This window comes from Panthera leo, chromosome D3 (assembly GCF_018350215.1).
Source record: "Panthera leo isolate Ple1 chromosome D3, P.leo_Ple1_pat1.1, whole genome shotgun sequence".
In the NCBI taxonomy this organism is placed as follows: Eukaryota; Metazoa; Chordata; class Mammalia; order Carnivora; family Felidae; genus Panthera; species Panthera leo.
In genome coordinates, this window is record NC_056690.1 from 51,992,114 (window position 1) to 52,016,386 (window position 24,273).

The window sequence follows — 24,273 nt, forward strand, 5'->3', positions numbered from 1 at the left end:
TCCCAGTCTCTCTCTCTCAAAATAAATAAATAAACTTTAAGAAAAATAATGCTATATTTGTGATCAGAATTGTTATGCAGAGTTTGACTTGCTATTTTGTATTACATATTGATGATCAAAGAATTGTTAACAGAAGTGAAATGACTAACTGTAAGCAGTTGTAATTTAGCCAGTTACATATATTGGTCAATTTATGCTGGATCTAGCAATAAAGCAGAACCTATTATTTTAAATGACTAATATAGGGCATAGGCAATTTTGGCACTCGATAATGGGGATTCAGTAAAATAAACTTGCCATTTGTATAGAGATAGATGGAGCAGCATGGAGTTTATATTTTAATTACTTCAATATCTTACTGACATTAAAATGTTCCTGCTGGCAAAGGATGGGGTTTTACAATGCACTTGTAGAAAGTAACATACCAGTTGCAGAGCCAGTATTTGGACTGAATGCAGTTACACCAATCAATGCTATGGTACTTTTCAGTGAAGAAATAAAATTATTCTTGTGTAATCACTTTCCCACCCGATACATAATCTGCTGGACTCTTGCCAGAATTGAATTGTATTTCTTCATAAAGCGGATATTGCCTTAGAGATATACTATTTGAATAGAAAGAGTGAGATTGGACGACACACAGTTCCGTGGAAAAAGTTTGCCGACTACACAGGATTGACAAAGCGCCTCTTTCACATTTTCACCACACACCTCCTGCTTACACCCTCTGACCACTCCTTATAGTATATTTTTCTTAAGCATTTAATTCTTTCATTGTTTACTTGTGAAATGATTTGACAATGATGTCCGACTTGTAATTTGCCATGTATCATCTGAAATTATCAATGAAATTTTATTATATCAAATTTTAGCATAGAAAGTTCTGTGTAATATTAAAAATTGATACTATGTATCATGAATTTACTATAAATTTGATGATAAAATTAAGGAGAAAAAAACAAATACCTAATTTTTAAAAATGGGCAAGAGGTAGTAAGACAAAAAGCTACAAAAACACCATTTTTATCCATCAGATTAAGAAAACTCAAAAATACTGTCATATATTTGGAATCATACAGTATGTAGTGTTTTGAGTTTACATCTTTAATTTATATACATGTATATATATATTTTTCTAAATAGTATTTCATTGTATGATACTGTGATGCCTCACAGTTTGTTTATTACCATTTGTTGGACATTGCGCTGTTTCCAGACTTTGGCAATTATGGAAAAGACTAATATAAACAAGCATTCACGTACTGAGTTTTCTGTGGATTTGAGTTCTTATATCTTTTTTGTTTTTCTTTTTGTTAATTTTTTTTTAATTTATTTTTGAGAGAGAGAGACAGAGACAGAGACAGAGACAGAGACAGAGCGTGAACAGGAGAGGGGCAGAGAGAGGGAGACACAGAACCCGAAGCAGGCTCCAAGCTCCCAGCTGTTGGCACGGAGCCCAGCAGGGTTCAAACTCACGATATCAAGACCTTAGCCCAAGTGGGACGCTTAACCAACTGAGCCACCCAGGCACCTTGTGAGTCTTTATATCTGGTGAGGAAACATATGAATGGGAGCCTGGGTTATGTCTTAAGTGAATGTTTAATTCTTTAAGAACTGCCAAACTGTTTTCCAAAATAGCTGTGCCATTTTGTGTTTTTATTTTCAATAATGAGTAGGAGAGCTACAGCTGAGGTGTATCCTTGGCAACACTAAAGATTGTCACATTTTGTTGTTATATTTTGTTGTAGCCATTCTGCTGGATTTATAGTAGCATATCATTTTTTTTTTTATTCTATTTCTCCAAAGACTAAATATTATGTGTAGCTTTTTACGTGCTTATTTTCCCTCAGTACCTGTTTAGTAGTGAAGTGTCCTTTCAAATATTTTGGCCTTTTATTTTTTGGTTGGTTTTGCTACTATTAAGTTGTGAGTATTCCTTTATACACTGGTTAGTGTATCCTTGCTTAGATATGGGTTTTTCATTTCTTCCAGTCTGTGTGTCAGGTCTTCTCATTTTCTTTTTATTGTCTTTCAAAGAAGAGGACATTATAATTTTTATAAACTCCAATTTATTTATTTATTGTTTAGTTATTCATGTTTTTTAAATCCTATGTAAAAAATCTTGGCCTAAAGTAAAGTCAGAAAGATTTTAACTGTGTTTTCTTCTAGAAGTGTTATAGGTTGGATTTTATATTTAAATCTATAGTTCATTTGAATTAATACTTATATGTGGTATAAAGTAGGAGTCAAAGTTTCTTTTTCTTTTTCTTTCTTTTTTTTTTTTTTTTTTTGCATATGGATATCCATTTGTCCTAGCAACAATTAAGCAACAATTATCTTTTATTAATTCAGTTATCTTGGCAAGTTAATAAAAATTACACTTCTTTTTTTTTTTTTTTTAAATAATATTTATTTATTTATTTATTTTGAGAGGAGAGAGAGAGCAAGCAGGGGAGGGGGCAGAGAGAAAGGGAACAGAATCCCAAGCAGACTCCATGCTGTCAGCACAGACCTGTGCAGGGCTCAAACCCATGAACTGTGAGATCATGACCTGAGCAGAAATCAAGAGTCAGATGTTTAACCAACTGAGCCACTCAGGCACCCCACAGAAGTTCCATTTCTAATACATACATACATGTATATGTACGTATATATACATATATTTACATATATATAATATATATATCACTCTTAGAAATTTGGTCTCAACAGAAGATATGATTTTGCTGTTTTTCTATAATTTTGCCTAGTTTAGGGTGGGAGTGATACTCTTTCCAGCTTTCTGCACGCTAGGTCTTAATATTTCTAACTCTTGGGACACCTGGGTGGCTCAGTCAGTTAAGTATACAACTCCTGATTTCAGCTCAGGTCATGATCTCCCAGTTCATGGGTTCAAGCCCCACATAGGTCTTTATGCTGACAGTGTGGAGTCTGCTTGGGATTCTCTCTGCCTCTGCCCTTCCCCTGTGTGTGTGCAGGTGCTCACATGCTCTCTCTCTCTCTTCCTCAAAAATAAATAAACATTAAGAAATATTTATTCCCAATTCTTTCAAGAATGAAAGAATTTATTTGTTCTTGCAGCTTATCAATTTGCTCTTCTGTGTGAAATCTAGTTATTTTACTTAATTTTATTTAATATTATTTTTTTAATTTTTTTTTAAACATTAAACATTAAAGTTTGTTTTTAAGACAGAGAGAGACAGAGCATGAATGGGGGAGGGTCAGAGAGAGAGGGAGACACAGAATCTAAAGCAGGCCCCAGGCTCTAAGCTGTCAGCACAGAGCCTGACACGGGGCTCGAACTCACAGACTGTGAGATCATGACCTGAGCAGGAGTCGGAAGCTCAACCAACTGAGCTACCCAGGCGCCCCTAAAAATAAGAATTAAAAATAAGAGGCCCCAAGAATTTTTAGGGGCACCTGGGTAGCTCAGTTGGTTAAGTGTCTGACTCTTGAATTTGGCTCAGGTCATGATCTCCTGGTTTGTGAGTTCAAACACTGTATGGGGCTCTGTGCTGACTGCAGGGAGCCTGCTTGGAATTGTCTCTCACCTCTCTCTCTCCCCCTCCCCCGATTCAATAAATAAAGTGTTTTTTTTTTTTTTAATTTTTACTTTTATTTTAAGGACAGTGGCTTCTTTTTTGTAATATTGATGCACTAGCATTCCTTTTCTTTGTATGGATGTTTAAAGTTTTGTTTTACTAATGTTGGTTCTTGGTTTATGCTATTTCATGTAGATGTTACTACTTAAATATCTGGTGATTTCTTTTTTTAAATTAACTCTGTTTTGGAGTGAAGATATCCTTCATAAGCATGTAACCTGTGAGGGGAAGAATCAGAAATTTATGCTTGTGGTATAGCCCTTGATATTCTAAACATGGTCTACAAACAAGCATTAGCATCATCTTAAGAGACTTATAGAAATGCAGAATCTCAGGCTCTATTCCAGACCTACCACATTAGAATGCATTTTAACAAATTCATAGGTGATACATATACACATTACAGGCAAAAGGCCCTACTTTGTGCCATTTTCAGTAACAGTGGAAATGAGAAGAGATGTGAAATTTACAAACTTTTCTAGTTTTGCCTCCTGATCTTGTCTTTTTCAATGATTCAGACACTTCTGCAGTGATTCTAGTTTAAGGTCACTGAATTTCACACCTCTAGGAAGTGCTATTTGTATTGTAATCTTGGAGTACTATTTCAAAGAGTGTATGTAGAAAGATGCCTTAAGAAGTGAGATGCGGTGGCACTGAGCTATTCTACTGCATTGCCTTTGCCACAATTACTGAGGACTGACCATAATGAATGTTACTGCTGTGATACCTGACTAATCTGATTATTTCCTCCATGGCATTTTGTTCCTATATTCTCCCAGCTCCACTTGCGGCTTACCTTTGGAGTTTGCCACCCACATTTCAGGTGTGCTTTTTTGGACATCTTGCATTATAATCTTTCCTCTTGAGCATACTGTTCTCCTATTTCATTCTTAATTTCACAAGTCCTCTAAGAATGTTTCTTCTTTTACAAAATCAGTATGGATTGTGTTGTATGTACTTAATGCATATTAAATATATTTTCTTACTTTGGTTTAAGGGAGTTACAGGGTAGTGTGTCCACTTTCAATAATTTTGAAATCAAATGCATAGCTGCACTTTTCCTTAAAACTTCTCAAACGGGTCATGCTGAATGATTTCTTAATTTTGTTACAGAACAGGAGAAGCATTTTCTCTATTTTTCATTTTCACATTGACTGTTTTATACCTGTCGAGTAATTTTTTCCCCTCCTTCTTGCTCCAGTTCTTGCTTTTTCTTTTTCTTCTCCCCCTCTTTCCTCTTCTTTCATTTTATTTTATATTTATTTTATTTTTTTAGTATTTATGGATGAATCAAGCAATGCTGGTTTCTGCGTAATTATTGTTAATGCGGTCCACGTATTTGCTTCTAGACTTAGCTCCTTTATCACTTTGTAAGAAACTAGATTTGTGGCAATTATCTAACTGTCCCAGAGCTGAGAAAGCACTTTGATCTCTTCTTTTTCCATCATGGGTCACTACTAGATGTGTAGAACACATTTTTCTACATTTATACATTTGTGATTTGTGGCTTGGCTCTTATTTTAATGAAAATTGATCTTTCTTTTTTATTTTTTCTTCATTTGATAATTTTCTATATTTTCAATGGGTTACAAAAGAGGGGAGGGTGTAAAACTGCCTTTTTCTGCCATCTTTAAAGACAAAATATATTTTGAATAATCACACAAATGAATATATGAACTGAAATAGAACAATCATGTTTATAGTGAAAATGACCAGTAGGGTAAAGAAGCCAATGTCTTTTTTGTGGGTTCATTCTGAAATGCTTTAACTGCTTAACATTAAATTTTTTAAATATATTTTTAATTCCTAGAAAGACGATAATTCAACTGTTTTAACATACATAATACTTAAAATATGTGTAAAATTCAACTTGCCATAGTAACTGTAAATTTATTATTGAAAGCACCAATGTTTATTTGTACTGTTGAAACAATAACCATTTAGAATACTCATCACATTTGAAAAGATGTGAGTATAAAGGGTATAGAAAATGAAGTGTTCTTTTTCCAAATAATACCATAATAGAAGGGGGGGGGGGGAAGGAAATGTTTTTATTTTTAGGAAGTGAGCATTCTTGATCTGAAGGTTTCAGTAAATAACAAGATAAAATACTATCTCTGGGAGGATTCTGGGAAGATGGCGGCGTGGGAGGACGCTGGGCACACCGCGTGTCCTGCTGATCACTTAGATTCCACCTACACCTGCCTAAATAACCCAGAAAACCACCAGAAGACTAGCAGAACGGAGTCTCCGGAGCCAAGCTCAGACGAGAGGCCCACGGAAGAGGGTAGGAAGGGCGGTGAGGCAGTGCGCGCTGCACAGACTGGCGGGAGGGAGCGATTTGGAGGGGCGGCCCGCTGGCCAAGCAGAGCCCCCGAGTCTGGGTTGCAAAAGCTGAGGGGCCGGACGGAGTGTGTTCTTACAGCAAGAGGGACTAGACGTCTGGAAGGTTATAAGCTAAGAGCTCTGCTCGGAGAACGGGAGGGCTGGAGGACAACGGAGGGAGAGTTGTTGAGCCCAGGAAACAGAGCTCAGTTTGGTGGGGAAAAAAGGCCAACGCCATTTCCCTCGCCCATCCCCCAGACAAAATCCCAAAGGGAACCAGTTCCTGCCAGGGAACTTGCTTGCTCAGCGCAAACACCCAATGCTGTGCCTCTGCGGATCCATCCCTCTGGTGGGTCTGACTCCCTCCCTGTGCTGCAGGGCCCCTCCTGAAGCAGATCTCTGAAGGAAAAGTGAGCTGAGCCTGCCCCTCCCGCCCCTGTGCACCCTGCCGATCCACCCCAGCTAATACGCCAGATCCCCAGCACCACAAGCCTGGCAGTGTGCAAGTAGCCCAGATGAGCCACACCACCCCACAGTGAATCCCGCCCCTAGGAGAGGGGAAGAGAAAGCACACACCAGTCTAACTGTGGCCACAGTGGTGGGCTGGGGGCAGACATCAGGTCTGACTGTGGCCCCACCCACCAACGCAAGTTATTCAAGAGAGCACAGGGGAAGTGCCCCACAGTCCCACACCACTCCAGGGACTATCCAAAATGATGAAACGGAAGAATTCCTCTCAGAAAAACATCCAGGAAATAACATTTAACGAACTGATCAAAAATGATTTAAACAATATAACAGAAAATGAATTTAGAAAAATAGTCATAAAATTAATGGCTGGGCTTGAAAACAGTATAAAGGACAGCAGAGAATCTCTTGCTACAGAGATCAAGGGACTAAGGAACAGCCAGGAGGAGCTAAAAAATGCTATCAACGAGTTGCAAAATAAAATGGAGACAACTACGGCTCGGATTGAAGAGGTAGAGGAGAGAATAGGTGAACTAGAAGGTAAAATTATGGAAAAAGAAGAAGCTGAGAAAAAGAGAGATAAAAAAATCCAGGAGTATGAGGGGAAAATTAGAGAACTAAGTGATGCACTAAAGAGAAATAATGTACGCATAATTGGTATTCCAGAGGAGGAAGAGAGAGGGAAAGGTGCTGAAGGTGTACTTGAAGAAATAATAGCTGAGAACTTCCCTGATCTGGGGAAGGAAAAAGGCATTGAAATCCAAGAGGCACAGAGAACTCCCTTCAGAGGTAACTTGAATCGATCTTCTGCATGACATATCATAGTGAAACTGGCAAAATACAAGGATAAAGAGAAAATTCTGAAAGGTGCTAGAGATAAACGTGCTCTAACATATAAAGGGAGACCTATAAGACTCGTGACAGTCTCTCTACTGAAACTTGGCAGGTCAGAAAGGAATGGCAGGAGGTCTTCAGTGTGATGAACAGAAAAAATATGCAGCCGAGAATCCTTTATCCAGCAAGTCTGTCATTTAGACTAGAAGGAGAGATAAAGGTCTTCCCAAACAAACAAAAACTGAAGGAATTTGTCACCACTAAACCAGCCCTACAAGAGATCCTAAGGGGGATCCTGTGAGACAAAGGACCAGAGACATCGATACAAGCATGAAACCTATGGACATCACAATGACTCTAAACCCATATCATTCTATAATAACACTGAATGTAAATGGACTAAATGTGCCAACCAAAAGACATAGGGTATCAGAATGGATAAAAAAACAAGACCCATCTATTTGCTGTCTACAAGAGACTCATTTTAGACCTGAGGACACCTTCAGATTGAGAGTGGGGGGATGGAGAACTATTTATCATGCTTCTGGAAATCAAAAGAAAGCTGGAGTAGCCATACTTATATCAGACAAACTAGGCTTTAAATTAAAGGCTGTAACAAGAGATGAAGAAGGGCATTATATAATAATCACAGGTTCTATCCATCAGGAAGAGCTAACAATTATAAATGTCTATGCGCCGAATACAGGAGCCCCCAAATATATAAAACAATTACTCACAAACATAAGCAACCTTATTGATAAGAATGTGGTAATTGCAGGGGACTTTAACACTCCACTTACAGAAATGGATAGATCATCTAGACACACGGTCAATAAAGAAACAAGGGCCCTGAATGATACATTGGATCAGATGGACTTGACAGATATATTTAGAACTCTGCATCCCAAAGCAACAGAATATACTTTCTTCTCGAGTGCACATGGAATATTCTCCAAGATAGATCATACACTGGGTCACAAAACAGCCCTTCATAAGTTTACAAGAATTGAAATCATACCATGCATACTTTCAGACCACAATGCTATGAAGCTTGAAATCCACCACAGGAAAAAGTCTGGAAAACTTCCAAAAGCATGGAGGTTAAAGAACACCCTACTAAAGAATGAATGGGTCAACCAGGCAATTAGAGAAGAAATTAAAAAATATATGGAAACAAACAAAAATGAAAATACAACAATACAAACGCTTTGGGATGCAGCGAAGGCAGTCCTGAGAGGAAAATACATTGTTATCCAGGCTTATCTCAAGAAACAAGAAAAATCCCAAATACAAAATCTAACAGCACACCTAAAGGAAATAGAAGCAGAACAGCAAAGACAGCCTAAATCCAGCGGAAGAAGAGAAATAATAAAGATCAGAGCAGAAATAAACAATATAGAATCTAAAAAAACTGTAGAGCAGATCAACGAAACCAAGAGTTGGTTTTTTGAAAAAATAAACAAAATTGATACACCTCTAGCCAGGCTTCTCAAAAAGTAAAGGGAGATGAACCAAATAGATAAAATCATGAATGAAAATGGAATTATTACAACCAATCCCTCAGAGATACAAGCAATTATAAGGGAATACTGTGAAAAATTATATGCCAACAAACTGGACAACCTGGAAGAAATGGACAAATTCCTAAACACCCACATGCTTCCAAAACTCAATCAGGAGGAAATAGAAAGCTTGAACAGACCTATAACCAGTGAAGAAATTGAATCGGCTATCAAAAATCTCCCAACAAATAAGAGTCCAGGACCAGATGGCTTCCCAGGGGAGTTCTACCAGACGTTTAAAGCAGAGATAATACCTATCCTTCTCAAGCTATTCCAAAAAATAGAAAGGAAGGAAAACTTCCAGACTCATTTTATGAAGCCAGTATTACTTTGATTCCTAAACCAGACAGAGACCCAGCAAAAAAAGAGAACTACAGGCCAGTATCCCTGATGAATATGGATGCAACAATTCTCAATAAGATACTAGCAAATCGAATTCAACAGCATATAAAAAGAATTATTCACCATAATCAAGTAGGATTCATTCCTGGGCTGCAGGGCTAGTTCAACATTCGCAAATCAATCAGTGTGATACATCACATTAATAAAAGAAAAGATAAGAACCATATGATCCTGTCAATAGATGCAGAAAAGGCCTTTGACAAAATTCAGCATCCTTTCTTAATAAAAACCCTCGAGAAAGTCGGGATAGAAGGAACATACTTAAAGATAATAAAAGCCATTTATGAAAAGCCCACAGCTAACATCATCCTCAACGGGGAAAAACTGAGAGCTTTTTTCCTGAGATCAGGAACACGTCAGGGATGTCCACTCTCACCGCTGTTGTTTAACATAGTGTTGGAAGTTCTAGCATCTGTAATCAGACAACAAAAGGAAATCAAAGGCATCAAAATTGACAAACATGAAGTTAAGCTTTCCCTTTTTGCAGATGACATGATATTATACATGGAAAATCCAATAGACTCCACCAAAAGTCTGCTAGAACTGATACATGAATTCAGCAAAGTTGCGGGATACAAAATCAATGTACAGAAATCAGTTACATTCTTATACACTAATAATGAAGCAACAGAAAGACAAATAAAGAAACTGATCCCATTCACAATTGCACCAAGAAGCATAAAATACCTAGGAATAAATCTAACCAAAGATGTAAAAGATCTGTATGCTGAAAACTATAGAAAGCTTATGAAGGAAATTGAAGAAGATATAAAGAAATGGAAAGACATTCCGTGCTCATGGATTGGAAGAGTAAATATTGTCAAAATGTCAATACTACCCAAAGCCATCTACACATTCAATGCAATCCCAGTCAAAATCGCACCAGCATTCTTCTCAAAACTAGAACAAGCAACCCTAAAATTCATATGGAACCACAAAAGGCCCCGAATAGCCAAAGTAATTTTGAAGAAGAAGAGCAAAGCAGGAGGCATCACAATCCCAGACTTTAGCCTCTACTACAAAGCTGTCATCATCAAGACAGCATGGTATTGGCACAAAAACACACACATAGACCAATGGAATAGAATAGAAACCCCAGAACTAGACCCACAAACGTATGGCCAACTAATCTTTGACAAAGCAGGAAAGAATATCCAATGGAAAAAAGACAGTCTCTTTAACAAATGGTGCTCGGAGAACTGGACAGCAACATGCAGAAGATTGAAACTAGACCACTTTCTCACACCATTCACAAAAATAAACTCAAAATGGATAAAGGACCTGAATGTGAGACAGGAAACCATCAAAACCCTAGAGGAGAAAGCAGGAAAAGACCTCTCTGTCCTCAGCCGTATCAATTTCTTACTTGACACATCCCCAAAGGCAAGGGAATTAAAAGCAAAAATGAACTACTGGGACCTTTTGAAGATAAAAAGCTTCTGCACAGCAAAGGAAACAACCAACAAAAGTAAAAGGCAACCAATGGGATGGGAAAAGATATTTGCAAATGACATATCGGACAAAGGGCTAGTATCCAAAATCTATAAAGAGCTCACCAAACTCCACACCCAAAAAACAAATAACCCAGTGAAGAAATGGGCAGAAAACATGAATAGACAGTTCTCTAAAGAAGACATCCGGATGGCCAACAGGCACATGAAAAGATGCTCAACATCGCTCCTTATCAGGGAAATACAAATCAAAACCACACTCAGATATCACCTCACGCCAGAGTGGCCAAAGTGAACAAATCAGGAGACTATAGATGCTGGAGAGGATGTGAAGAAACGGGAACCTTTTGCACTGTTGGTGGGAATGCAAATTGGTGTAGCCACTCTGGAAAACTGTGGAGGTTCCTCAGAAAATTAAAAATAGACCTACCCTATGACCCAGCAGTAGCACTGCTAGGAATTTACCCAAGGGATACAGGAGTACTGATGCATAGGGGCTCTTGTACCCCGATGTTTGTAGCAGCACTCTCAACAATAGCCAAATTATGGAAAGAGCCTAAATGTCCATCAACTGATGAATGGATAAAAAAATTGTGGTTTATATACACAATGGAGTACTACGTGGCAATGAGAAAGAATGAAATATGGCCCTTTGTAGCAACATGGGTGGAACTGGAGAGTGTTATGCTAAGTGAAATAAGCCATACAGAGAAAGAGAGATACCATATGGTTTCACTCTTATGTGGATCCTGAGAAACTTAACAGAAACCCATGGGGGAGGGGAAGGAAAAAAAAAAAGAGGTTAGAGTGGGAGAGAGCCAAAGCATAAGAGACTCTTAAAAACTGAGAACAAACAGTGGGTTGATGGGGGGTGGGAGTGAGGGGAGGGTGGGTGATGGGTATTGAGGAGGGCACCTTTTGGGATGAGCACTGGATATTGTATGGAAACCAATTTGACGATAAACTTCATATATTGAAAAAAATTTTTTTAAAAATTAAATTAAGAAAAAAAATTATCTCTTACCTAAGAATTGTGCCTCTCATTGCAACTTCTTAAAATATTGATTTTCCTCAAGTAAAGTTTTTCGGTTTTACTCCCTTTGAACCACCATATTAAATTGCTTTTTGGCAATATGACAATACTATCAATGATAGAGGAATTCATATTTTGTAGTGCATTATCACAGGTGAAACAAATATATATATATAAAATGATCAATAAGGAGGAAATCAAAATTAAACATATTTGATGTGGCTTGAATCAATCAGGCTGTGTTGTTTCAGTGTTGTCAAAGGTGTTGGAATACTGAAACATTGCTGAGCAATTCATCATAAATGAATATATAGAATTTCTGAAGGGCAGTTTGCCTTTTTATATCAAAATATGTGGAAATGTGTAAATCTTTTGGTGCAGAAAATTTTCTTCCAGGAATTTAATCATGCAGAAATAATTACAGATATATATGAAGATTTGTCTATAAAGATTTTTTTTTATTACCGCATTGTTTGGACTAGTATTAATTTAGAAACCAAGCAAAAGATAACAGTCAATTATAAAATACACATGGGTTTGGGGCACCTGGGTGGTTCAGTCAGTTAAGCTTCCGACTTCAGCTCAGGTCAGGATCTTGCAGTTTGTGAGTTTGAGCCCCGCGTCAGGCTCTGTGCTGGCAGCTCAGAGCCTGGAGCCTGCTTTGGATTCTGTGTCTCCCTCTCTTTCTGCCTCTACCCTGCTCATGCTGTCTCTCTCTGTCTCTTAAAAATAAATAAATACTAGAAAAAAAAAGTTTAAATACACATGGGATGTAGTTCTCCGAAACCATTATAAGTAATATTATAGAAAGGAAGTATGTTAAGACATACTGTTAGATTATAAAATATTTTATATAAGTAAGGTTCAGAGTAAAACTATATATTTTAGAGTAAAGTTACAATATAAATATAGATCAAGGATATTAATTGAGAATGTGACATGTATCAAAACTGTCAGTGGTAGGGGTACAGAATGCAAAGTAATACAATAAAATTATTTAAAAATGTATGCTTCTGTCTCACATATTTTTGAAGTATTGTAAGAAGACAGCTATTAATAAAATAATCTATATAAGACATTGTAAACAGAGACTTTATTTTGGAGGAACTGAATAAAATGATCCCCATGACCAACTAAAAACTATATTTTTCAGTCACACATAGCCAAAAGAAAAATAATACAACGTGTTCAAGTGGAATGATATGTAAAAAGTCAGTCATAAGCTTAGGAGTAAAGGGCATGCTCTCATTTCTCCTTTTTTCTCATCCATCAGATGAATACGAGAATATGGCAGAATGGCCTCTCTAGTACCATCCATATTTGAGTAATTCCATAGGTATTGCAGAAAACAGGCTAAAAGTTTCGGCTTAGCATTGTGGTTTTAACTACTTTTATGTGATAATGTGAGAAACAGCAAAACTTTTATCTTGTTGAGGTCCTGTTTTTCTGGGTTCTACTGAATAGTCAAACATCACATTGGTAAGTACAGCTTGCAGATTATCTATTGCACAATAGAACATTCTCTAGGTGTGGCACTGAAACAACAATCTGTCAGAGACCAAAGGGAGTGAGAAAGGTTGGCTAATGTATATAGGAAACAGAACATTCAGGGTACTTTGGTTTTGTTTGGGTGGTAAGATGATCAAAACCAACCTAGGCAATCATTTTATTTTCTATCTTTGTGGATATCAGCAAAGAATTAAAACTCTAGAAATAAGTAAAAAGCAATCCCAGGAGCCTATCTATAGGAGTCTGATTCTTGGGATCATTCCTAATACCAAGTATAGAATTGCACTGACAAGAAAACAGGCATCGCTTCATTTCTTTTGTTTAATTTTGAAATAATTTTAGTTGTACAAAAATAGTAATGTTAGCATAAGCATCTTCCTTACACTGTTTAAGCCTGGTACAGAAGTCAAAACTAAGAAATTAATATTGGTTTAATCCTGGTAAAAAAGTAAGAAATTAATATTGGTACACAATACTGTTAACTGAAGTATAGATATATTTGGATTCCATCAGTTGTTGTTGTTGTTTTTGTTTATTTCCCCCAATAATATCCGCCCCCCCCACCATGATCTTCTATACAAAAGACCACATTGCATTTATAAGCCTTAATCTCCACAAGCTTTTAACATTTTCTCAGCCTTTTCTTATTTTTATGACCTTAACACTTTTGAAGAGTACTGGTCAGTTATTAGGTAGAATGTCCTTCAGTTTGAGTTTGCCTTATTTCTCACATGATTAGGGGCATGATTTTTGAATACCACAGATGTGAAGTACCTTCATATCAGAGACACATATTAGAACACAGATTATGTTAACCTTGATCAGCTGGTTAAGGTGATTTCTCTTAGGTTTCTCCACTATGAATTATTTTTTTTCCCCCTTTCCATACTCTATTTAAATAAATAATGAAGGGAGTCACTAAGTTCAACCATCAGTCTTGGGGAGGGGAATTAAATTCCACCTATTGCAGGATGAATATCAAAGAACTTGTAAATATATGTTTAAACAAGCACAAAATTAATAAATATATTGGGGAAGAGATAACTTTGAAGCTATGAAAAACCCCAGCTCTTCTTTAAAGTTTTGTCTATTTTTTTAATGTTTATTTATGTTTGAGGGAGAGAGAGAGAGAGAGAAGTAAAGAGAGAGAGAGAGAATGTGAGCAGGGGAAGGGCAGAAAGACAGAGAATCCCAAGCAAGCTCCACTGTCCACATAGAGCATGATGAGGGGCTCAAACTCATGATCATGACGTGAGCCAAAATCAAGATTTGGAGGCTTAACTGACTGAGGCATGCAGACTCTTCCTCAAGTTTTCTTTTAATTTAGCATTCATCTGTGTATTTTAGATATAGTATTTTTGTTAAGTTTTATTTTATTTTATTTGAGAGAGACAGAGACAGTGTGAGTAGGGAGGGGCAGACAGAGGAAAAGAGAGAATTTTAAGCAGGCCCTGCACTGTCAACTCAGAGCCTGATGAGGAAATGAGCCCACGAAACTCTGAGCCGAAACCAAGATTTGGATGCTTAACCGGCTGAGCTTCCCAGGCGCTCTTGGATACAATAATTATTATACTGGTTTTCTGAAGATCACTTTCTATGTCCTTCATTATTTATACATTTATTGCTTAAAATCCTTCTATAGGAAAAATTTATTCTTTCACTCTGTTTGTTAATTTATTCAATAATTCATATGAATACAAATTCATGAATATTTATTTTTGATCAAATAGTTTCAGTTTTGATCATGGGGAATTCTTTCAGGTTGACTCTTTTGCTCTTTTGGCATTCCCCATTATTCATGTATTGCTTATTTGTCTATTTTATTTATTTAGTCCTTATTTATTGATAAGCTTCAAGCTTAGTTTATTTTTTTCCCTGCCTCAGTTCTAGATTCAATAATTTCTCCTTGAAACCATGGTTATTAAAACATTTTTCTAAGTTTTTTTTCCCCTAGAGATTGTACAGATTTATGTTTAAATTTAAGTATATGAAATATTTTGAGTTAAATTTTGTGTAGTGTGTGTGATACGTGTTGATGTCTTTGTGTAGGGGGGATTGTGTGTGTGTGGGTTTGTGGGGGTTTTTTGATATCTATTTATTTATTTTTGTACACTTGCCCTTTGTTAGGTAAAGGATGTTGCCTTTCATTCTTAATTTTCTGAGATTTAAAAGTTTTTTTTAAACAAAAATGGGTTTTACAATAATTTTCCTACATCAGTTGAGAAGATTGTATTTATATTCTATTCAAATGGTGAAGTATATTAATTGATTTTCAAATATTGAATCAGTCTTGCATTCCAGGGATGAAACTGACTTGGCTGTGATATATTATTCAGTTTATAGTATGCTGTAGTTAGTCATTAATACTTTGTTAAAAATTTGTTATTGTTGAAGCTTATCTGTGTTCATTTATTTAACTGATACAGATCTTTTCAAATTATCATTTTTAGAATGTGCTTTCAGTAGTATATGTATTTCAAGTATTGATATATTTCATCCAGGTTCTCAAATTTATGAGCATAAAATTATTTCCTTATCATAAAATTATTTCCTTATCATGTTTGTGAGTGTATGGGCTTAGCAGCAAACTGGCTTTTCTTTCACATCTGATACTGTGAAATATATACTTGGTGGTAATGGTGGTAGTGTTTGTGTGGTTAATCAGCTTAGCTAGAGTACCAATTTTATTCATCTCTTCCAAGCACCAGCTCTGGTTTCATTATTATTTTCTATTTCCTAATGTTGTCAATTTTATTGATTTCTATGCTGCTTCCTTTGCATTTAATTTGTTCTCCTTTTTCTAGTCTCTTAAGGGAGAAGGTTTGCTTAGTAATTGGAAATCTTTCATTTTCTAATATAAGCACTTAATTTTGTAAATCACTGTCTAAGCACTAATCTGGTTTTATACCACACATTTTAATATGTTTTCAGTTTTTGTTTGTTTGTTTTCTTTTGATGATGATCCCTAAAGATAATTTGACTTTTCCAGCAATCCTAGCTGTATCGAACCATTGATTTTCCTAGAAGCTTGTTGGCATGCTGGTGGGAGCATAGGAAAGGAAACATTCTCTGAGGCACTGATTAACCTTTAGGTAGGCTCTCTGACCTTGTGTGTTGGGAAATGTGACTTTCAAAGCTGCTTCTGGTTCTCTACCAGATATAGCCATGTATTCATGCTCTTTCCCTATGGGGACAGTCTTTATTTTTCCTGTTTCTCTTCACAGTACTCATGAGTATAATTTTCTTGACTATTTCCCTGCAGATTAAAGGTTTTTTTTTTTGTTTGTTTTCTTTTGTTTTGTTTTTGTTTGTTTCTTTGTTTGTTTTAGTGTGATGGCTGGAATAGATAGTGACCAAGAGAGCCTAAAGTTCCATTTAAAGCAATCATACTTCAGACAGGCTTCCTCCTGATGTTAGACCCTGGACCTCCCTTTTTGAGCATTTACTTTAGAAAAACTGCAATTATAAATTTTCTCCCTGTCCCTTTGAGATGTAAATCCTTCCCCATCCTCTTGCCAGTTTTACAGTCCAGGAATGTCTTTTTCAAGAACCTGGGAACATCTCTTTGAAAAGCAATCATCAAGGAAGATAGTAACCCCTCTTTTTCCATTTCTGTGGGAAGGGAGCCTAGCTTTGATAAACACTAATGAACAAATACAGATGACCTAACTGGTCATCACCCTTTCCCCTAAAATCCTCCAGAACTTTTCGAATAGCTCACTCAGTGTTTAAATCCCTCCAAGTTTTTGCCAACCTCCCCCCCCCCTTTCCCGTAGGGTGGCATTCAATCTCCTCTGTTGCAATATTCTTGGCCCTATTGCAATAACTTTAAATAAAGTCTTCCTTGTGATTTCTAATGTGTCATTAAAACTTTTCTTTGACAACAGGGGACATGGCTTTGGTGGACTCTTCCTATAGCCAGCACTAAGTGTCCTAGGTAAAATTTTTCTAGGATTCCATGACCATCCTTGTGAGCAGCTTGAGAGCTTCCTGTAGGAAAGGCCTGTAAGAGAGTGTGAATACAGCCTCTAGGGATTTCTAACTCTCAAGTTGCTCAATACTTAGCAATTTTTAATCATTTTTGCCTGAATCTTCTTATCAGTTTATTTGGTGTTCATTGACATCTGTCCTAGGTCATTCAGTGCTCTAATCCTATTTCTCCTTTCAGATTCCTATCTCTCTCCAGATTTCAACTTTGTTTGCTTTACAACTTCAGTTCTCTCATGTGTTCAAAGTAGTCATTATCCTTCAGCTTGTTCAGGTATGGTCTTATAATAAGGGTGGAAGGAGCTCTTCTTCCAGTTCTCAGAAACTAGAAATTCTTTAACAGGTAGAAACTAACATTATGATTTTAAAAACTGAACTAAAAAGAGGAAACACAAAAGTAGTAACTCCAGAAAGTAACTACCACATCTAGGGCTGGGGGAGTGAAAGAAAGAGATTAGAACCTAGAATCTTAGGAAAGTGATCCCACAGATATAGGGTTCAGCTCTATGCATAGAGGGTACTGCCACAAAAGTGCTGTTGTCTGAAGTTTTCAGCAGTGCCTGTGTGGAGCTTGGACTTAGACCTTTCAGGCTGAGGCTTCAGCTGTCTAGTGCTAACAGGAAATTGAAAACAACTGCTGCCATGTTAACTACCTATCCATGGAGAGTGAGAACTGTTGCTAGAGTGATGCTGACAAGAATAGTGAGCAAATTAGGTATATTATGTCCACTCAGAGTTCCTCAGATTCTCAGTCTTTCTCTCTGGCACCTCCTTTTAGTTCAGTATAGCGCAGTCATACAGCTAGCAAAGTAAAATAAATGCATCATCCCAGCCCTAGCACCACGAGTATTAAAAGATGAAGAAAATAGCTCAGTAATCAGCACAAAAATGTCTTAATGTTGTTGCTTTCAAAAGTAGATATATACTATTCCAAATTATATATACTACATATATATATATATATAATAAACATGGTTATATGTTTTATATGCATATAAAATATACAAATTAATATATTATACCTTGTTATATGACACCTTTTTAAAATTTTTTAAAATGTTTTTATTTATTTTTGAGAGAGAGAGAGAGCAAGCAGGGGTGGGACAGAGAGAGGGAGACACAGAAACCAAAGCAGGCTCCAGGCTCTGAGATGTCAGCAGAGAGCCTGACATGGGGTTCAAACCCACGAACCATGAGATCATGACCTGAGCTGAAGTCGGACGCTTAACCGATGAGCCACCCAGGCAACCTATGACTCTTTTTTGATGGCAAGAATACTTGACAGATTAAAGACACATATACACAGGGGAGAGAAATGACTCGTTCTGTTTTAAATTCTTTCTCATGTTTTGTTTTTTGTTATTCTTGCTGGTTAGTTTTATTTCATTGTTTGCTTGAACACCTTGATAGAGGAAATATGTTAACGCTAGAATCTAATTGAATCTATTTGAATGACCTATCCACTTCAACAGATGCATTCTCTAAGGGCAGGATTCTCCATGGCATCATGAAGACAGTTTTGGAAAGCATATCATTGGAAATGTAATACCGCATTCTCAGTACATCATGTCACATTATGGGGTGCATTATCCTTCTGCTGTGTGAATTTTATTCCCATTAACACACAGAGAAAATAGAAAGAAAATTAAACTTTAAGAGTTTGCTGTGTTTTAGGGCTTATAAATTATCATTGCTAATGAATTTTTATCAATATCATGTGGAACGAAAAGATAGAAATTTTATGTATCTATGGCTTTTCAATTTTTCTGCATACAATGAATTTTGAATTACTGTTTCTAGAGCCATTTTATTATGGTTTTCTTTTTCCCTTAAGAATAAGTTGTTCTTACAACAAATCATTTAAATGTTACTATATGAAACGTTACTATGTGAAAAGCTTTCCCAAAATGTATGTTGTGAAATTGTGTATATAACGGTACTTTTTTTTTTTTTAAAGGCAAATGTACACACACAGGAAATACAGTGTTCTTGAGTTGCATGCTGTGCTTCAGTAGCTGTCTTTTGTTCAGAACTTCAGCATACTTGCAGATCATTTACCGTGTGTTTGATATACAAAACCAGCACAGGCTCTTTTTAAGCTGCCTCCATGACTGGGTGAGTAATCAGATTGCTAAAAGTGGACATAAAGGGGAATACACATGAAGGATTTTTATCAAAAGTTGCCATTCCACATATCACAGCTGGAAATCTAATTGTGCTTGTATTCATGTATCCATTTATTATACTTTAAAATTTACCATCTGTGTGAATCCTTATGTTTTTATATAGAAGAAAACTTTCACAGTAGATGTGTATAAGCTGGGACTTATAATTCAAAGACAAAAATCAAATCAAAGCAAAACATAATTGAACATTTTGTGTTGGTGGTGGTGGGTGGTAATCCTATTTGCATTTTAAATGTATAATCTTGATTAAGTTTTGTGACCCAACTTCAGTGACCCGACTTCAAATATCTTTAAAAAGAAAAAAAACAAATCATTTTTTTCCCTATTCAAGTGGAAAAAGTAAAGCAGTATTTATTTTACAAAAATGGAGAACTTATTTGTAAAAAATTTGAGATCTTCTTATATTTACTTTTGGAGTTAGGGAGAATTTAAGAAACCTTATCTGTCTTATTATACCTGTCAGTATACATGAATAAAAAACAAATCATAGATCACAGTTTGAGGAATCTCCAGGAGTGTGTGTATGTGTGCTTGTATGTATGTAACAATTAGTGTTATTTCCTATATGAGAGCCTTGTTCACTGCTGTATTCCTTCAAGAGATTATCTTCTCAAAAGAACAGTTTGCATATGCGTTTAAATTTTAAGTAAAGAAAATGATAAAATTACATGTGTAATGAGTGCTAAAATCACCTTAAAAATATATTTGATAAAATGTGCAATAAAAATATGTACTTTGAAATAAAATAATAAATGAGCAAACTATTTTCAAAGATATAGAATGAAATCCATAATTTATGGTTTTAAAATTGCTCTCCCAGTTTATGCTGTTTATCTTAAGAGATATTATTCTAAGTTGTTGAGTACCTTATAAGCACTCTATACATTCTTCTGGAGGTGAAACAAACTTTTACAAATTGGGTGTTAAAATAAAATAAAATAAAATAAAATAAAATAAAATAAAATAAATAATTGGATTATAAAATTCCAATACATCACAGAATTTCAAAATAGTAAAACAGTCAATATTTTTAAAAATAATAATTTTTTAAAGTTTATTTATTTATTTTGAGAGAGAAAGAGAGTACACAAGCAGGGGGAAAGGGGAAAAGGAAGAGGGAGAGAAAGAATCCCAATTAGGCTCTATATTCAGAGAAGAGCCTGAGGTGGGGCTTGATCCCACCACTGCGAGATCATGACCTCACCCAATATTAGGAGGCTTAACTGACTGAGTCACCCAGGTACCCCTAAAAAATGGTAATTTTATTTTGGGCAAAATGGCTTCAAGTCCTCAGTTGAAATATTCTCACTGAGAGCTGATTAACAGAGAAGTTTAAGCCAAGATTGTACGTTGAATGAGGAAGGAGAACTAGCGTCTGCTGAGCCTTTAGGAAAACTTCCATTGAGATAAAGTTATATTAATTCATTATCTTCTATATTTTCATAAGTGAAGGTGAAGTTGTAAAAAAGATTCATTGAGGTTTTTTTTCCTTGCTCAGAAATGTTAGCGATAAGAGAAATAAAGATGATCCCTGACCAGTATACTCAAAAAATTGCCAAGAATATGACTATGACACACTCATATCATTATTTGATAATTGTTGTCATTAAATACTTGGTAATTGTTTCATAATCATGTTTAGCCATACATAATGTTATAATGGAACAAATATGAACAAAATGACCAATGACTTGTTCTCATATCAATAGTTGGTACTTGAATATGGATTTTTGATAATTATTGAAAATCACCAATGACATATATAATATAAATCAATTTTTGTGTTCATTTGTATTTTGAATACGATCCTTAAAGCCAGTCCATTGGTTAGGACCAAAATTCCTCACTCATCTTACTTTTCCTGTAAGGCACAGGATACTCTACTCATGGCCCAAAAGCATGCAGTATTAGAAATTCAAAGTCAACCAGTATTCACCTGTCTCCTACATAGAAACTGAAAATTAGTACCTTGCTTTTCTTCCCTATGAAACTAATAAGATCTAACAATACTTACAGTTATTTTATCATAGTTTAATTACCCACATGCCTGGGATCTTGGTGTCTTTCACTTACCCTCTGGGTTACATCTCTAAAACTATGTAACTTCCTGCAACCTCTGCCCATATACACAGAGGAGATGTTTGCCTTGTTTCAATTAGTTTCTATTCATAACTAATGCAGGAATGAAGAAGGACCATCCTGCTTCCCATTGGAGACCCTTTCTCCCATGCTCCCCTTTCCACTGCAGTCCCTGCAAGCAGAAAATGTCCTGTTTAATAACTAAAAAAAAAAAAAAAAAAGAGAGAGAGAGAGAAACAAAAAGAAAAAAGAAAGGTATTTGAAGAAAAGTGCTATAACTCAAGCATTTATTGTCTTTGGAAGCTGTTCAGTTACAAGACGACAGAAGTATGGTCACTGGGGGACCAGTGGCTTCCCTAAAGTGATTTGAACAAAGTGAATTGCTGGAAGGACATGGATTTCAAAATAAAAAGGACAGCCAAAATAGCAAAACAAGAACTGCGAAGCTGAGTGATAATAGATTATAAAGCTACATCACATAGAGAACCTTCGTCAGGAACTAAAGCATTAATCATGTCAAATTCATTATTTACTGGTGATCTTTAGAACAAGAGTGATATTGGATGATGACCTCAATGTAATACCTTGCTTTAATTACTCAATTTGTAGAGAAAAATCTACTGATTTTCTGATTAATGAAAGGCTTTAGAAAAAACTACTTTAAAAATAACATTTTCAAATAGTTGCACTTTTGCTGTTCAAAACACATTTTTAGGGACTGGAAACATTGTCATATTCTATAATCATAAAAAGTATGAGATTCTTTTTACATGAAGGAATGCTTTAATTATTAAATTTTCAGGAAAATTTATAGATACAAATAATAGGAAAACAGTATTGAGGATGTGTTGAATTTTATCAACTTGAATGTATAATTGCTCTTTGTTATAAAGTATGTTTATTTTTCATTTTCATTAACTCTATAGCTTAAAATGTTTCTTAAATATTTGAAGAATCACAAGATATACTTTTATTAAATGTAACATTTTTCTAGATAGGATGGAAACATAAACTGATTTATCAAACTTTGTTTAATACATTTATGGTTTTTATTTTTATTTACTTATTTTTTAATGTTTATTTTTATTTTTGAGAAAGAGAGACAGTATGAGCAGGGGAGGGGCAGAGAGAGAGGGAGAGATAGAATCCCAAGCAGTCTCCACAATGTCAGCACAGAATCCTACTCATGGTTTGATCCCATAAACCGTGAGATCATGACCTGAGCCAAAATCAAAAGTCAAACACATAACCAACTGAGCCACCCAGGCGCCCCTATGGATTTTTAAATATACCTTTTAAATTATATTTGTAACAAAACATTTTTTGAATAGATTTTTTTAAATGTTTATTTTTGAGAGAGACAGAGCACTTCTGTGAGTGGCGGAGGGGCAGAGACAGAGGGACACAAGAGTATCTGAAGTGGGCTCTGCACTGTCAGCAGAGAGCCCTATGTGGGGCTTGAACTCACAAACCATGAGACCATGACCTAAGCCAAAGTTGGACACTTAATGACTGAGCCACTCTGGTGCCCCTTTTTGAAGAGATTTTAAACTGGAAGGTTTTTAAAAAATAATAAATATAGTTGAATGTTTATAATTTTACCTTTTCTAATGTTCAAAATATTGATAATATGTTTATTTCAAATCTCTTTTACATAGAAACTTACAGTGAAAAATTATTTTCACATTCTGTGAAACTAGGTTTCCATTTACTTGTTCAATAGGAGTCATTTGCATCAAATATTTAAAAATGCCCTTGGCAGGGATTTAATTTGAAATGCAGTCTTATATCTAAGTAGGAGAGTCAATTAATATGTGAAAAGCTGTAAGTTTCAGAAGACTGCTTCTTCTCCTTCCTTCCTTCCTTCCTTCTTTCTTTCCTTCCCCTCTTCTTCCATTTTTCCTTTTATTTTTTCTTTCCCTCCCTTTCTCTCTCTTTTCCCCTTCTTCCATCCCTCCCTCTTTCTTTCTTTCTTTCTTTCTTTCTTTCTTTCTTTCTTTCTTTCGCATGATTATGGACCATCTATATTTAAGCTAGTTAAAGAGGAAATTGTAACAGAGAGAGAGAAAACAGTGAAAAGTAATATGACTGATGGATTGTAGCTCTCAGTGGAGGTTGATTAATTTCAGTTCTGGGTATTAAAGCAAATGTGGTTGATGGGTAAGTAACAGGTTTCAGAGTGAGATGTTTCAAATTGAGATTATGGAAAAGATCCTGTTTTGGGTAATGACAATGCCCTAGGCATTACCATGGGTGAAAATTGACCAGAGTGGGAAAGAAGACAGGATCATTCAAAGACTGGAAATGAAGGATCTCAGCTACCAAAATGTTGGTAAGATTATCTCCTTGAAGCACAAATTACTAAGAATTATGACAGTAATATTAGAGAGAGTGAGAGTGAGACAGATTTTAAATAAAGTCTTTGAGGAATTGACTAGAGCCTATTTAGTGCCTATACATAAATAGAACAGTGGGTGGAATATTCTGATGATAGGAGATTCAGACTTGGTTTTCAAGATGATGGAAGCATAATTGTCAAGAAGCTGCATCTGGAAGCAAAAAGGACATCTACTCCCTTGGTACACAGAATAGTAGCACCCAAAGTTGTCCATGACCTAATCCTTACAACATGTGAATATATTCCCTTACATGGCAAAAGTGATTTTGCAGATGTCATTAAGTTAAGGATCTTGAGATGGGTCATCATGGTGGGCCAAATCCCAAAGACCCTCAAAAGAGGGAGGCAGAAGGGTAGAGCCAGTGAGGGAGATGTGATGAAAGAAACAAAAGTCAGAGTGATGCAACCAAGGCAAGGTTGAGAAGCCTCTAGAATCT

General features: G+C 35.9%; 1 long non-coding RNA gene across 1 annotated transcript in view; it reads left to right on the top strand.

Moving 5' to 3' along the window:
* LOC122203782 overlaps positions 1–24,273 on the top strand; it is a 176,783-nt gene that overhangs the window by 56,861 nt on the left and 95,649 nt on the right. Inside the window, exon 2 of the long non-coding RNA XR_006195332.1 lies at positions 19,131–19,288. This is a non-coding gene — a long non-coding RNA (uncharacterized LOC122203782). The remainder of the gene's footprint in view (positions 1–19,130; positions 19,289–24,273) is intronic.